General features: G+C 34.6%; 1 protein-coding gene and 2 long non-coding RNA genes across 8 annotated transcripts in view; 2 read left to right on the top strand and 1 right to left on the bottom strand.

Moving 5' to 3' along the window:
* LOC145228631 (uncharacterized) overlaps positions 1-15,422 on the top strand; it is a 170,681-nt gene that overhangs the window by 47,772 nt on the left and 107,487 nt on the right. The window lies entirely within an intron of this gene.
* LOC145230619 (uncharacterized) lies at positions 1,688-3,434 on the bottom strand. Its single transcript, XR_013860698.1, has 2 exons — positions 3,348-3,434; positions 1,688-3,002 (listed from the first exon to the last, which is right to left on the bottom strand). It is a non-coding gene; the product is annotated as an uncharacterized LOC145230619 (long non-coding RNA).
* Positions 7,079-13,122, top strand: LOC145228704 (uncharacterized). The gene is made up of 6 exons (XR_013860212.1): positions 7,079-7,581; positions 9,236-9,321; positions 10,410-10,481; positions 10,818-10,967; positions 11,359-11,503; positions 12,211-13,122. It is a non-coding gene; the product is annotated as an uncharacterized LOC145228704 (long non-coding RNA).

Below are 15,422 nucleotides of genomic sequence, written 5' to 3'. Positions count from 1 at the left end.
ACCGACGCAGATAAATTCGTCTTCAAATTTATTGTTGGCGAATAACGGTAAGAGATTTTTCACGGGTAATCCCCAAATTTTACCGCGCAAATAAAATAAATAATCTTGCACAGACAATTGTCTTTCTGTGATATCATAATAGGGCAAATAATTAATGCCTCATATTTTAAAAATAAGCCCAAAAATGAAGTACATTAAAAAGTAGTTTGCGATTTATTTTTGTGAAAAAAATATTTTCTAATTGGAATTCGAACACAACCGTCGACGATGCGCGCCAAAAACGTTTTCGCAACGTTTTTTCACCATGAGGTTTTTGTATTACGTTGGATGCGCATGATACGTGACCAGGGCAAACCGCAAAAAAAGGCTCCAGCAAACACACAAAACATCGCATATCTTAAGTTCTAGAAGAGGTGGAAAGAAAAGGGAAAAAATGCTACAAAACCCAAAAATTTTTTGGCCGAAATATCCCGATTGAGGTAACTTAAAATGAAACGAGAAAAATAAAATGTTGCTCATTTTTTTGGAAAAGCTTTACGTTCCTGAAAATCTAAACGGTATGCGCCAAATTTTGGGGCGGCTAGTTAAACAAATGCAATTTTGTTTAAAAATTCTATGACGTAAAAACGTGGCAGTTTGGGTTTGGCGCTCAAATTTTGGGGTCAAATCCCAACAGATTAAAATGAAACTTGCAGAAAATGCAAATAAGAGTCATTACTTTGCACAGAAAAAATATGTACTTAAAAAAACCTAATGGTAAAAATTGATATTAAATGTTATTACTGCCAAATTGCACTTTGGAAAAAGTAAAATCACCAATTTATCTTCAAAAACGCAAGAAATTGACACTGAAATGCAATAAATCACACACAGATGCAGTTATGAGGTATTTAGGCTTCTCTATTGCAAAATAAAAAGAAACATTAATTATGCACGAAATACTAATCATACGAAATTGTATATTGCAATAAAGACCGACGCTTGTCCTACTTTGAGGCGGATTTTCAGCTTTTGTGTAAAAACGGGAAAAAAGCCACTGCCATATTCTTTTTCTGCAGAGCATGTCGTTTTCAAAAGCCCTAACTCGTTGTTATTCTAATTTTGGGGCCACTGCTCTGAATATTCACTTGAAGTTCGTAACTCGCCCGTCCCGCTCACCAGCAAACAATGACGCGCGACCGATCAAAATGGCCAAAAAGGGCTCACTTTCGACCGCAATATCTCGCGAACCAAACAAAGCTAAACTGAAAAATTGGAACAAAACACTTTTTGGTTGCGCAGTACATGTCCGTTGGTTTCCCTTGCATAACGAGGTACTCGCGACCCTCGCCGGAGCCAGTTCGATGATTACCTCCGGTTTTCCGAAGTACGACTGGCTCAACTCGTGAAGGCTGGACTATTTCAGAGTCATTACTATGTTTTTTCTCCTTTTACTTTACTGATAATATTTAATGACTTTTTTCTCCTTCGGGGCCGGAACATAATTTCGTTGTTCGTCAAACTTAAAAAAAGCCAACTGAGCTGGGCCCCTTTGAACAAATGGACCACTTTAAACCACTGGGGGTAGTATTTTATAAAGTCTAAAGTTCGTCCGCTTTTATTGCAGAAATGGATAGTACTCGGGTATGTGTTTTTAAAACACTTGTCAAAATTTTTCTTCAGGGCCGGAACATAATTTCGTTGTTCGTCAAACTTCACAAGTTCGGGAAACATTTATTTCCAGGCTAAAATCAGTGTTGACAGTGTTGTAAAAACAAATTAATTTCGCTAGAAAGCATCTTCAGTGTCTAGAAAGCAATAAAAAGCTAATAGTTCTTCGCACACACAATCAATCAATTCTCAACTAAAAGCCCAACAGAAGAAATTGACTGAACTCGCAATGAATATTAAGAAACGCACGAAAGATAAAACAGAAAAAGCGTAAAAGGAGGAAAAAACTCAGCACACGACATTTATTGAAACGGTCCGGAATTTTGCTCATGCAAATATGGTAACCCGTGGTATGGTATGTGATAAAAACCCTACAACATAATGGTACAATATTATGGACGTTTATGTAATGAGAGATTCACAGTGGCAAAAATAAATTAATAAAACTGTTTGCAAAAAAATATGGCATGAAAAACAATAATGTATTTGCACAAACCCATAAAGATTACAAAGCAACAAAAGATAGGTAAAAACGTTCACAAACAGAACTATTAAGTTACAGTGCAACTAAAATACTGATGTGCACACATAAAATAAACTCAATTTAAATTGATGGGTAAAAATTCCTTTGTCCTTAAATTCAACGAATAAATTGACAAACATGTCAGCAGAAGTTACAGCATAAGTATTATGAGCGATAATTAAAGGAACTAAATGCACACCACTACAATTTATAACAGGGCTTTAATGAACAGATCTAACACCATTAATAGCGTATAGAGTAACATGAAACTGACCATTGAACACAGTTTGGTATATTAACAGCATTTGCAATATGGGCCCAGAATAAGAAAAAACAATGAAATCACAATGGTTAAAAGTGCAGCAGCTATACTGTATACTAAAGCATAGGGATAGGAAGTGTTCTTACAGGCACAGATAACTGTATAAAATTGGTAACTGGTTTGTGTCTACTACATGAAATGAATTAAAAAGAAAGATACAAATGTGCAATAGAAAGAAATATGTTTTGACAATGTTTTATGTTGTTCAACAATTGACATGCACAATTTTGCAATAGTTTACTGCTTAAAAAAGCTAAACAAACATTATGATAAGAGTGTCCTAATCCAAAGTACGTTTGCACTCGTGCATGTAAGTCAATATTAATGTTATTTCATTTTTCTATCCCACATGAGCAGTGAAGGTTGCCCCACTGTACATCAATACAGACAGGTTAGGCTGCCGAATTCAGTTGGCAAGTTTCTTAGTTAACAGTCTAAGGTTGATTTTGCAGAACAGCTTGTAGAGTTTTTTGCATCAAAATCTATTGCCGTTGAAGGTCATGTTGTCTGAAATTCAGAGGTATCGGGTTTAAATTAGACAACAAATAACAACAAAAGCTATTCAAATTAACAGACAATTTACCAAAATATAATCCTTAGAGCAGTGGATTTGAACCATTTTAGAAACCCACAGAATATAAGCCAGTCCTTTTGAAAAGAAACGTTTATGTTGAAAACAAATTAATTTTATTGCACTAACCATATGGTTGCATGTGGTTCATTAAACCAATCATTTAACAAGAAAGATTGAAGTGCTTGCTTAAACGCACAATAAAGTTATGCAATAAACTGAATTTGAATGTATTTGTTAAACTTCAGTAACATGCAAAAGTACCAAATTAAATTTTGTACCTTGTTGATTTCCTGGTGTTGCTTCTTTGAGGGAACAACTAGAGTTTTTCTTGCATAAAGATCCATCTCGTTCAGAGGTCATGCGGTATGAAATACAAAGGTAAAATTGAATTACAAATATCTCATTATCATTCAGGTGAGCAATAACAAAAAACTATCGAAATTGGCAAGATATGTGGCAAGATATATATCTTAGAAAACATTTCATTTGTAAGTAGGGAATCACAACTAATAAATGATTGCAAGTAAAATGTGTGGAACAAATAATTCTTTTTTCTTTCACATTAACTGTGCCTAAAAACCAATACATATTTTAATTTGAATGTGTGCATTAAGGTGTGTTAGCTTTAATCCAGGTTCTGACCACTCATATACACTTACACTTAAAATCCTATGAAAACATTTAAGTTTATGAATATTGCTAAATAAGCATAGTACCTGATGCAGTTTTTCATTGACCGATCTCCCGATGTACAGAAAGTCAGATTGAATTGATGGAAGTTCTGAAAATGGAGCTACAGAAGTAAAACGAGTTTACATTGATAATGTTTATGCAAGTACTTACAACAATATTAGTCAATTAACATCAGTTGCAATCTATTAAATTGTATTCCACACCAACAAGAACATAATAAGCCCTATGCCTGAAACACACAAAAAGAACCAAGCCAGCAAACAGCTGCAAACTTGTTAACAAACAGTTAATTGTTAATATATGAGTCTGTCAAAACCCTAGATCTAAGTACACAAAGAAACTGTAAACCACCTAACACAGGCAACCCCCTACACCTGTTAACAAAAGAAATAAACCGTAAACCTGAAAAGATAAAAAAGATTAATCTAATAATAAAACATCCTAAATTCCTAAACCTGTAAACAACAAAAAACATGTAATTTGTAAATCTGGAAAAGTAAAATAAACTGTTAACCTTCATAAACAAACACCCTAAATTCCTAAACCTGTAAGCAACAAAACACATGTAAACTGTAAATCAGGAAAATCAAACTAAATTGTTAACCCACATAAACAGACACCCTAAACCTGCAAAAACAAAAAACATGTTAACTGTTAATCTGGAAAGTTAAAATAAAAGGTAACCATATAGACTAACACCCTAAACCTGTAAACAACCAAAAATGTCCAACTCTGTCATGAAAACAAACTGTTATATTATCACTAAAATGTAATGACTAAAATGATAATAATTAAAACCTGAAGATGTTTAAGATAATGTTAAAACCTCCAAAAATGTTTATTAAAAATAATGATTAAAACCTGTAAAGATGTTTAATAAGATAATGTTAAAACCTGCAAATGTGTTTGTTTGAAATAATGATTAAAACCTGAAATAATGTTTATTAAGATAGTGTAAAAACCTGCAAAAAATGTTTATTTAAAATAATGATTAACCTGTGAAAAAGATTTTTAGTATTCTTAACTATAAGGTAACTAATACATTCCAAAAAAACACAAAAATTCATTAAAACCTGCAAAAAAACTAAGGAAATATATTAATGCCCAAATATGAATAAGTCATTAATGTACAATGACACATACAATTTACCTTGGAAATGTAGAAATGCTTAATAACAAAGATTGAATTGAACCAAATTTATGTAACACAATAGATCAATCAAAGGCAGGTCCTGAAAGATAAAACAAAAATGTTTTGACATTTGATAGCAAAGTATTTAACACAAGTAGTACACACCTGGAATGAAGTAAACAATAGTTGAGAACGTACAGACTGAAGTCTCAATTCTGACTTTTTACTACTTTCTGAGCACTTGACGATGGTGGTTCTGGTGGTTAGAGCGACGTATAAACAAACACAATACTGTAATGATATTTAAAGAATCTGTCGGCTGATGTAAAAAGGCACAACACCCCCCAAGAACTGGTCTACTTAAAAAGAAATAAAGGAAAGTTAAAGTAAACTCTACACACATTTTTGTTGATGAAAGAGGGAAAACGCAAGCAAAATTTAAGTCACAATAATATTGATGGTAGTTGCTCTTGGTTCATAACCAGCCTCAATCAAGAAATTCAGGCATCATCAGTAGGAAAGTCTGAAAAAACGTTTGAACCACCACCGTCCCTGCACGGCCGACGTAAAAAACACAATACAAGCTTGCCTTAACTAACTGTCCTGCATACGAACGTCGCAAAATAGCCTATAAAGGTAAAAAGTGAATCTGTCCTGTTTTAAAACCACCCAAGCAGTCATTGCCCCATTATGACTAGGTGGCCTGGGCAAGTAGGTTACGGAACTGAACTAGTAAGTAAGTTAATCTAAATCCACACAAAAAAACAGGCTTGACCAGCACAAGTGGAATAGGGGACATTTTTAGGCGCATTTTTTGGCTACTAGATACTAAAACGAACAAGTGAGTTATATCCTTGCTTTATATCTAGTACAAATTTCCTTTCAACAAAAAGAAAAGTGTAACAGAAATACAAGCAAGAACAACAAATGCTGGTCAAAACCCAAAAACAAATCCACAATAACCCTATCTTTACAGTTAATATAGGCGCAGAAGTTTTTGTTAAAGAGTCCAGTGATGATTACAGCGTATAACAACATGAGATCACTGTTCTCTGCCCTGCGAGACTCCCCTTTCAAGGACCCAAATGAATTACGCAAAGGCAGGGATGGGAAAATTTAACAACAGTTTGCGCCCTTTCAGGGTGGCTCACGGGACTTTTCTGGCGAAATGCTATGTCGGCCCCCTCAGGCTTTCGAGCCAAAGCCTTCATTGAGAGTAACTGTGTCCGGTACTCGGTCCCGCCTGCACCGCGGCCAGCGCATGCGATGGAGGCCATGCCCAGTCCGTGTTTCTATGCGCACCTTATTTTAGCTAAAGCCATTTAGCAACGTGCCACACCTAGCTAAAAAACGATCTAAGCTAAGTCCCTATGTGGCGCGCCAATCCCAAACGTACCCCACCTATGTTACCTAACCTAACCTTAGTTAACGAGCGCTACTCTAGTTGTAACCCTAGCGCCAACTCTCTGACATAGTAGCACTCCTACAGACTTGGACCATTCTTTGACCACCGAGGAAGACTTCCTTCACGAGTCAACCTCGGCAAAGAATAGGTCACTCACCCTAGCGCCAGTTAACCTAAGTTAGGCCTATCAGTTCCGCAAACCCAGTTGACCCACGACAGACTCATATGTTTACATACAATTAAATATTTGAAGTTGAGAGATGTTGGTTGATTGACGATGAATGAATGCAAGATAGACACTTCGCAGATATACACAAAAATCTGCAAACAAACAAACAAACACATAAATAGATGCATTTCAGATTTTTAATACCATTATTACATTAGGTATTGCATTTTTTAATCTTTAGAAATAGTTTAATATTTCTGTTTACTTTAAAACAAAAAACAAATTAAACAAAACTTACCACGCGTTACGTCCAGCACCCAACGCATAACAAAAACCTCATGGTGAAAAAACGTTGCAAAACGTTTTTGGTTTGAGCGCGCATCGTCGACGGTTGCGTTCGAATTCAAATTAGAAAATATTTTTTTACGAAAATAAATCGCCTACTACTTTTTGATGTACGCAATTTTTGCGCTTATTTTTGAAGTATAAAGCATTATTTGTTTGCCCTATTATGATATCACAGAAAGACAATTATCTGTGCAAGTTTATTTTATTTGCGCGGCAAAATTTGGGGATTACCCGTGAAACAGCACGCAGTCATGCGTAAAATTTTCTTTTGTTTTTTCATTTTCGATTTCGGCGCAATGATGATGGTCATTATTCGCCAACAATAAACTTGAAGACGAATTTATCCGCATCGGTTCCGACTGGTTCAATAAACTGTATTTCTGAAAACGGGTGGTGCTGTATTTGTTACTGTGTTATTGTTTTTATGGTGTTCGTATTGTGTCAAAATACCAGTTACATTTTGCAATAGTTGGATATTGAAGGCACATTAAGTTAGGTAAACAACGAAAATGATGTGAAACAAAATGATTCATTTGCCTTGTTTGTTTGTTTGTTTGTATTAAATAATTGTTACTTATTTTGTTTTTTCCACAGCTACCCATTAAACAAAAAAGTAGGTTGGTTTTAATTTTTAACTGATCGTAATATATATTGCAACAACCCTACTTTGGCAAATAAATCGTGGATTAAGCCAAATGGTTCTGTTTGCACATATGGATTTATTACTTATGTGAAGCCATCTCAACTTTCTGACACTGTTTTGAGGTAACCAATTTACCATGTTAGATTTTAACTGTTTCAAAAAAAGTTATGTTCATAATTTTCTACTTACCTGTGTAAAAGTGCACCCTTAAGTTTTGACCAAAAGGTCTCATCAGTACAGCTGGTGACAAGAGATTGCCTAGTTCACTTCAGTTGAAATATTTGGTTTGTTATTTTGTTGGTCATTGGCATCTAGTTTTTTTTATATTTCGTCCCAGGGTTGTGTCACGAACTTTGAAGTAGCCAGGTGGTATGTTGCTGCTCAAATCCCACAACTTATATATGTAGGTTGGTTCTTATACATTTAAATTTTTTTGATGATAATGGGCCTGTTGAGGTTATCTTTGGTTCATTACATAGGACTTGCAGTTCATTAGGCGGAATATTTACTTTCGCAAAACTTGGATTGATGTTGCCATTTCCAATGAAAAATTGCATTTGTTACTTCAAATAAAGAACATTCAGCAATATATATATACTTCTTTACTTTGATTTGTACATAATGAGTGACACAGTCTGATACTTAAAAGGATACTAGAAAGACTTTAAGCTCTTGGTAAGGGACTGTGGACCTCAGTGTTAAAACTGCTGATGGTTTCCTAGCTTGGTATTGACAATGTTGTTGGCACATAAACACATATATATATACTTTATTTTACTGTGAGCTTTTGTAACCTTCGTATTGGCTTATCTTATAGTCAATTGTGACATAACAGGGTTAAAGTGAAAAATTCATTTCGCTAAAAATCTGAGATGAGGATGTTATTGCCATTTCTCACTGAGTGGTAGTTGCATTAAGTTCAAAACCGTATTTGCATCAAACCAAAGTCAAATGTGACAAATTTGTCATTTTGGGCACACCGTATATAGCTGCTATCTCATGTGATTATATCAGTATGTTTTTTATTTATATTGTGGCCATCACAAAAATAAGGACTGCATTTTTATCAGTTCGGTTAAGATTTATTGTTTGAGAAAATGTAAAATATACATTGGCCTAAAGTCATAGGTGCTAACTTTGAAATATTTTGAGATATATTACTTTCTATAACGTTACAAAAAAATAAACAACTTTCTTGTACCTAAATTTGGTCAGACTATGATAAGGCTAATAGTTTATGGGCTTCACATAAAGCTTTTTTACTACCAGGGTCTTCTGCTACTATTACAAATGAAAATGATTGCTTGTTTGTGTGTAATAACACCACTTTGAATATCACAAAAAAGAAATGCCTGTTTCTCTTTGCAACAACATTAGTTTGCTATAAACCATTTTGCAATTGTTTGAATTCCAAAACTGCTTTAGGCTGTTTTACAATTGTAATGAATGCAAACAATTTATTGGCTGTGAGACAATAGCTGATTAAAGAATGATGTTTCTTATGTATTGGTTCGTCAATACATTGTTTGCTGTGTTAGCATGACAAAACATGACAAAAATGGGAGAGGCTTACCCATTAGATATTTACCCATTCGATAGGGCTATTTTCTTGTTGGAGGATTTTGAGTTGCAAGGTTTTCGGTTATTTTGTATTACAATGAAAGATGTTGCTTATATTCAGAGACAGAATTTATTGTCATATTCCACTTCTTATCATTCAAACATTTGTAAAATCTCTGTCACTCATTCGCATATACATCTCTTTCTATAACACAGATTTCTCGACAAAATGTTTCATCAATGCAAACCACAAAGTATGTCCATGGAATTGCAACAACACAATGTTTCTCCTACATGTGCAGGTATGTAGATAGAGCAGGAGGGCACAACCTTTAGGCTATATATGCCCACATCACAGGTCCATATTTCAACAAGGCCACCAGTGTAACGATGTAACGATTGGATATTATGGAATAAATTACAGTTTTAAGGAAATCTCCCAATATCTCATTCACTGGTGCATAAAAGTAGAGACTGGTGTCCAATCGCATCCATAGTTAACCACTTGCTTCTAAATGTGTGTCACATCACCATACATTGTAACATGTTAAGACTGTGGATTGCTTTTAAACAACATGCATACAAACTGTCTAGAAGCTAGACTCATACATCTTCCAGGCATATGTATATATATATTTGAGACCCTGAAATCTATTACTGTATTATACGGACCATAAGGCGCAATTGAAATCCTTTTTTTCCTCATAAGTTGATCGTGCGCCTAATGTATGGATCTAGTAGTGCTTTATTGCCTACGTTCTGGTACCGATACTATTATTACGTAAATAATCCACCGGCTTTATACGGTAACCCATACTCCTTAAAATACGTTGCACCTTATGTATGAACACAAAACTAATCAAAGCAATTTATTGACAGTGTGCCTTATAATCGGGTGTGCTTTTATACTTTATTATAAAATATGGCCAAAAGCCACAAAGGCAATTGTATCAATACATGGTTCATTATATTTATATCACAGTCACCAGTATGTACATTTTAAAAGATGCTTTGGCTGCATAAACTTTTATTTATGGGAGAAGCTGCTGTACTGCCACATTTTGTGCAACTCCAACTTATAGTTAAGCATTTAAATTGAAAGGTTAAAAATTCATCCTGGCTTTCTAGCAAGCTTGTAAAGAACAACTGTAACTCATATATTAATATTTGTCATATTGAATCTTTGCTTCTCTGATAATGCCTTCTTTACCTTGCAAAACCATATTACCAAGTTACATTATTAAACAGGTGAAAAATTTGCTTATTTGGTCAGTTCTTAGATCACTGCCTGACTTTGGGCATCCCTGGCCCATTTGGATTAACTTCACCTGAATGTTATACCACTTGTCAATACAAAATATCAGTTTCTTCATCACCATGTTTTTTATAGAGGAAGCTGAGAATCAGTGGATGTTACCACTATAACAACAATAAACAAATCAGTGGACGGACTGCAAAAAAGGTTAATATTGATTAATTATTTTAGGGGTTGTGAAACATAACGGTCATGAAGCTCCATGAGATAATGTTTCTCAACCGCTGGTGCATCAGGTTTTTTGATGATTTTTGAAGTTTCAGATGGAATATTTACAATTTCACACGGCAGATATTATGAATAAAGAGTTAAAACAGTAAAAACAAAACAATAAAGATTTTAGATTTTATACAATCACAGGCCTGTAAAACTTGGTTAAGAATGTTATTGGTCTGCAAGCTCAACAAGGTTAAAAAACACTGTATTAGAATCTATTTTGGTGTTTTAAAACATGCAGTAAAGCTTAATTTTGTTCAATTTTAGAATTTGGAGGGATGTGTTTAGAAATAGATGGAGAGATGTGAATGTTTGTTACAACGGGTTTGTTACTCTGATGGTCAGCTTGGTTATCAAACACATACAGAATTTATGGGAGAAAAGTCATCAGGATGGACTCGACTGATTCTGTTTTAGGTTGGCAATTTTTTTGCTTATATAGATATACTCTATAAACTTTAAAGGATATTTACTTATTTTGGTTAATTGAAACAAAAAGCCTGAAAAATTAGACACTCAGAAACTACATCATTAGTGAAATAATGTCCAGCCAATGCCATATTGTTGTTGCTTCAGCCCACATGAACCCACTTTATGCCTTATAATGTATTTTTGTCTGTGCATCAACCTCAAACTCTTGCTTGCATTTGGCGCATGGTAAAGGCTATTGGTCGGAAATAAGAGAAACAAAATCCTCTTGCTATCATCAGTGCTATAAAAGCCTTATCTTTTACACCTGTTTATATCTACTTGAGTCACATAAAAGATTGATAAAAAGTTTTATTATTATATTTGTTGCAATGCTTAGGTTTTCCATCTACTTCCTTTGATGCTTTGCTGGAAAAGAGTGGAGTAGATCATGAAGAGATTAATATCAAACGAACAAGTCAATGTTACAACCCAATTCGCAAATTCAGAAGAAACAAAACATCTATGGACTGGTTTTTGCTGAGGTAGGATTTTCTCATTTGTGTGTGATAGGTAATAAGACAAGTAAGAGTAAAATGTATTAGGAAATGACAGCTTCCATCAAAACTGAGGTACAAATTGCCGATCTGGGTTAATAAATGTAATTGCAACACACAAACACATTCATGTTAGGTCTTGAGCATAATGTTGCAAATATGTGATGAAATATTGATTCTTATTCTGTGTGTCAGTGGTCTTTGACCTGTGGGTCGTGACCCCAAGTGGGGTAGCCTAAACTTTTTCTGGGGTCGCTATAAATTTAATTTATCAGCGTTTTAATTTATTACCAAAAAATGATATGTTTTTATTCTAGTTCTCAACCATTGCTTATGTTTTGCAGTTCAACATAATACCTCATGTCACAATTTAATCATTGTGATGTAATAATCTATACAAAACACAAGTTGTTGTATCCATTGTTAAGCGATAGAGCCCCATGAATGACATATTGTGTCCGAAATAATACAGCGGGTACAGGGAAAAATAAATTTCTGCAAACTGGTATGCTTAATGCCAATCAGATTGGTCAAATTAAATGAAACTTCTGGGTTCCAATATTTGAGCATAATAATGCACGCTGAATGCTAATATTCAAAGTCTTAAACAACAAATTTAAAAAACACTGTATTGGAATCTATTTTAGTGTTTTATAACACACAGTAAAGTTATCTTTAATTATGTTTAATTTTAGAGTTTGATTAAAATTGAAACTAGTATTGGAGGGATGTGTTGAGAAACTGATGGAGAGATGTGAATGTTTGTTACAACTGTTTTGTTAATCTGTTGGTCAGCTTGGTTATCAAACACATACAGAATTTATGTGAGAAAAGTCATCAGGATGGACTTGACTGATTCAATTTTAGGCAAGTAATTTTTTACATATTTTCTCACTTGCTATATTGTGGATTTGTTATCGGTTTATGGATGTGTCAGATATACATAAATTCTGTTTCATTAAATTAGGATTATAGATTTCACTAGATTTCATTAACAAAAACTCTAATGGATAGTTAATGCCCGAAAAGATCATAAACTGTATCATTAGTCAAAGAATTTTCAGCCATTTTCATATTCTGGTTGCAAGTAAACATTTGGGAGAAAAAATTATTGACGTATCCAGGGGCGAGGTTTAGTCCACATTGAGGGGATGTGACAATTATGCTTTCAGTTTTGTTGACCTAAGTTGAAAAGTAATCATGAAATTTACTACATTGGAAGGCATAAATATGAACATTGTCAGTTTGGCTAACTGCACAGATGAGTAAACTGCAGGTCCACATATGTTGTAAAGTCGTTATGATTTAAAATACTGTTGTACACTAAGGCTAGTAATATGGTACTTTTCTGGGAATTCCTGACAGTAATTTAGCAATTGTCGAGTTTTACCCCATTGACCCCAACTGTTAACTTTAAAATGTATCCCCCAAAACATTGTCTAATGCTGTTATGCAAACTACCTAAAATATGTTAATCTCTGTGTTTGACCTCACAGAACCAAACATTTTTATGCTTATCGTGTTAGTGACATAAAGGGCCCGTTTATATCCACTTGAGTCATGTAACAGATTGATAAAAGAAGGTATTGTTGTTATATTTGCTACAAGCTCAGGTTTTCCATCTACTTCGATCCTTTGATGCTTTGCTGGAAAAGAGTGGAGTAGATCATGAAGAGATTAATATCAAACCACAAAGTCTATGTTACAACCCAATTGACAAATTCAGAAGAAACAAAACATCCATGGACTGGTTTTTGCTGAGGTAGGATTTTCTCATTTGTGTTTTATAGGTAATAAGGCAAGTGAGTGTAAAATGATTTAGGAAATGACAGCTTTGAATAAAATTGAGGTAAATAAATGTAATTGCAACACACAAACACATTAATGTAGGGTCTTGAGCATGTTGTTGCAAACCTGTGATAAAATATGGATTCTTATCCTGTATATGATAGATGTATAAATTCATGTGGTTGCTACATGGATTCCGGACAACATTTTATTCAATGATCAACGACACATTGAAGCAGTAGTTGGTACATAAAACATCTTTGAAAACATTTGGTGTAAGATGTTTATGTGCTTTTTGTTTTTGTTCACTTAATGCTTTGGCCTCCAATTTACTATAAGCCACTGATTTTTTTTCAGGACTTGAAAGAGACATAGACCCATGTACTGTATCTTAAATTACTCTGAAATGTGCAAGATAATGAGTTTCAGCATTGTCATGCACATCTGAATTTGATAATTCCAATAGAAGAATTTGATAATTCCAATAGCTTAACACCAGATATTTTATTGGAGTTACTTTCGTTAATTATGGGTCCCCTTCCCTGAAGGGGACACATATTGATTTTACTCAAATTGTTTTTTTGTTTTTTTTTCTTTTTTTTCTTCTTTTTTTTCTCCTCAAAGTTTGTCCGACTCGTTTTTCCATGAAATGTTTGATGGATTTCGATGAAATTTACACAGGTGGTAGATATAGTTATGTAGATGTGCATCCCACTTTGTTTTTGTTGATAACCCCAGTATTTACCCCGCTAGCCCCCTTTTACCCCAAAGTTTGTCTGACTCGTTTTGCCATCAAATGTTTAATGAATTTAGATGAAACTTACACAGATGGTAGGTACAGTTATGTAGATGTGCATCCCACTTTGTTTGTGTTGATAACCCCACTATTTACCCCGCTAGCCCCCTAAAATGTTTTTTTCACCCAAAGTTTGTCCGACTCGTTTTTCCATCAAATGTTTAATGGATTTGGGTGAAATTTGCACAGATTGTAGATATAGTTATGTAGATGTGCATCCCACTTGGTTTGTGATGATAACCCCACTATTTATCCCGCTAGCCCCCTAAAATGTTTTTTTTTTCACCCATAGTTTGTCCGACTCTTTTTTCCATCAAATGTATGATGGATTGGGGTGAAATTTGCACAGATGGTAGATATAGTTATGTGGATGTGCATCCCACTTTGTTTGTGTTGATAAACCCACTACTTACCCCGCTAGCCCCCTAAAATGTTTTTTTACCCCGCAAAGTTGTCCGACTCGTTTTGCCATCAAATGTTTAATGGATTCGGATGAAACTTACACAGATGGTAAAGATAGTTATGTAGATGTGCTTCCCACTTTGTTTGTGTTGATAACCCCAGTATTTACCCTGTTAACCCCTTAAAATGGGTGAGTTTTTAAACAGTGTCGGAATGGGCTATAATTTGGATAGCTTGAAGAAGAGGCCATTTATAGGTGTTGATTGTTGTGTTCAACCCTGTAGCCCCAACATTCACCCAACTAGCCCCCAAAGTGTAAAACGTATTTGTATGTTATTGGGCACCACAAACGAAAGATTTCTGTGGCCCAATAGTGTTACAAGGGCAACCAGTTGTGTTACTTGTGTTTGTGGGTTGCTTGTTGGACGTTTTTGTGGCATGGCAGTTAGGGGGTTGTTAACAGCCCTATGTAGTCGGAAGCATTAATGGTTGTTGCTCAAAACACTTCTAGTGTTCAAACCTTTAAACATTGGCGGATTGGGCTCAAATTTTGTAGTACTATTGATTGAATTATTGTGGTTTCATAGTATTATTATTTAAGCCCAGTGCTAATCACTGTGTTTTACCTTACAACACCCGACTTTCTCATGGTTATCTCTTGAAATGCATTATTTTTAACTTTGCATGTGTGGGGACCCATGAGTTTCTGCCTGCAGAAACAACTAAGGTTATAAAAGACGCTGGATAATGTGGGACCCAATATATAATAAGCAAAGGAAATATATGAATGTTTCAAAATAGGTTATAGTGTATAGGCAATGACAAAATGTGCTAAGCCACCCTTCTAGTGTTTTTATTTAAGTTTATTTACATTTGTGTAGATTTCCAAGATGGTTGAAGTGGTTGGTTCGCCGCCTGGAA

Source organism: Phallusia mammillata, chromosome 5 (assembly GCF_965637545.1).
Source record: "Phallusia mammillata chromosome 5, kaPhaMamm4.hap1.1, whole genome shotgun sequence".
NCBI lineage: Eukaryota > Metazoa > Chordata > Ascidiacea > Phlebobranchia > Ascidiidae > Phallusia > Phallusia mammillata.
The sequence above is the reverse complement of the archived record's forward strand: the minus strand, read 5'-3'. Positions and strand labels throughout refer to the sequence as shown.